Source organism: Rhodamnia argentea, chromosome 10 (assembly GCF_020921035.1).
Source record: "Rhodamnia argentea isolate NSW1041297 chromosome 10, ASM2092103v1, whole genome shotgun sequence".
NCBI classification, from domain to species: Eukaryota; Viridiplantae; Streptophyta; class Magnoliopsida; order Myrtales; family Myrtaceae; genus Rhodamnia; species Rhodamnia argentea.
In genome coordinates, this window is record NC_063159.1 from 22,621,372 (window position 1) to 22,623,836 (window position 2,465).

Here is a 2,465-nt window from a genome sequence, read left to right on the forward strand (position 1 = left end):
AGGGAAATATCATTACTGTAGCGTTATGGGGCACTGAAGGAGGAGTTGTAAGAAGTACCTCGCGAACTTGAAGGTTAAGCCCAAGAACCAACCTTGCGAAGGTATGGTGTCTATGTTTATTGAAACTAATTTTATGGTTAGTGCTGAATCCAGCTTATGGATTCCGGATTCTGCTCCAACCTCAAATATTTATATGTCTTTGCGGAATTTGAAAATAAGTAGGATCTTGAGGCGAAATAAGATTGTCCCGACATTTGGAAATGGAGCAAGAGTTGCTGCATCACCTATAGGGACTTTTCGTTTATGTTTATCTTCTGGACATGTTTTGGTTTTGGAAAATTATTTACATTATGAGAATGTTGTTCGGAACATCATCTCTATACCTCGTTTGAGTAAATAGAATTATGAATTTTCTTTTGCTGATGATGTATGTTATATTTTTCATAATAGAAGATGTGTTGGTTCCGGTTTATTAATCAATAATCTCTATACTATTATAATGTTCGATAATGCGATTACCAATGTCAATAAGCAAAATAATTATGATGTAAATGCCATAACCAATAAATGCCCTAGAGATAGTCCAAATCCAAAGTATGTTTGGCATCTCCGATTAGGTCATATTAGGGAAGACAGAATCAACAAGTTGAGTAATGATGGATATATTGCTCCAATTGATTTTGAACCATGCTAGGCTTGTGATGCATGTCTTTTAGGAAGAATGACCAAAATGCCTTTTGGTGGACATAGTGCGCGAGCTCTTGACATCTTGGGATTGATACATACAGATGTACGTGGATTAATTAATGAAAATACTAAAGGTGGTTATTCTTACTTCATTATCTTTATCGACAATCATTCACGGTATGGCTATTTGTACTTAATGAAATGTAAATCTGAATCCTTTGAAAAGTTCAAGGAATTTAAGTCTGAAGTTGAGAAATAAATAGGAAAGAGTATAAAAGCTCTTCGATCTAATCGAGGAGGTAAATACCTTGGTACTGAATTTTTGGACTATCTTAAAGATAATGATGTTTTGTCACAATGGACACCTCTTGCAACTGTCGAACATAATGGTATATCTAAAAGAAGAAATATCACTTTATTAGATATAGTGCAATCTATGATGCGTTATACCAATTTGCTTGTATCCTTTTAGGGATATACCCTTGAGATAGTTGCATATTTACTGAACAAAGTGCTATTCAAATCTATTCCAACCGCACCTTATGAGATATGGCACAGTAAGAAACCAAGTCTTAATCATATCAAGATTTGGGGTTGTCCATCTTTTGTTAAGAAGTTGAGAAAGAGAAATTGGAAGCTAGGTCTGAACAAGGTCACTTCATTGGATATCCGAAAGAGACTCTTGGATATTATTTCTATTTTCACTCTAACTAAAGAATTTCGATCAGTAGACATGCTTCCTTTCTAGAGAATTAGTTTGTCCGGGAAGGTAGTCTTGGGCAAAAAATAGTATTACAACAAGAAACCAATGAAGTACCAAATAACCAAGTTCGGACACTAATCTCTAATTTAGAGGAAGCTTTTAATACACAACCTCCGAGGAGAAATGCAAGAATGTCTCGTCTACATGTTCATTATAGACACTCGGTTGAAGATATTGAGCCATTATTCATTGTGAATGATAGTGATTAGTTGAGTGATCCTAACATCTATGAGGAGGCAATGTCGAACATTGATTATAATAAATGGCTAGAGAGATGAAATCCGAAATGGATTCAATGTATTCCAACGATGTTTGGACTTTAGTTGATCCGTCTGATGGTATTATACCAATTGGCTGTAAATGGATCTTCAAGAGGAAAATGAATGCTGATGGTCAAGTTGGAACTTACAAAGCATGACTGGTGGCAAATGATATCATAAAAAAGAAAGGATCGATGACGACAAAATTTTGTCATCTGTAGCTATGCTAAAATCCGTTTGGATTATGCTGGCTATAGCTATACACCTTGATTTTGAGATATTTCAGATGGATGTCAAAACATTTTTTCTAAATGTTTTCCTCGAGGAGGATATCTATATGGAACAACCACGGGGTTTTGAATCCATTGGTGAAAGTCGGAAGGTGTATAGGCTTAAGAGATCCATTTAAGGACTCAAACAAACCTCTAGAAGTTGGAATATCTATTTTGATGAAGTAGTCAAATCGTTTGGCTTCATCAAGAACTCGGATGAACCTTATGCATACAAGAAGGTCAGTAGGAGCGCAATTGCGTTTCTAATTCCGTATGTCGATGATATACTTTTAATCGGGAATGATATTCCAATGATATCATCGATCAAACTACTCTTGCCATAGAAATTCTCCATGAAAGATTTAGGAGAGGCAACCTATATTTTAGGTATCAAGATATATAGAGATAGATCGAGAAGATTGATTGGCCTCTCACGGTCTACTTACATAGACAAAGTGTTGGCACGGTCTAACATGAAATGTT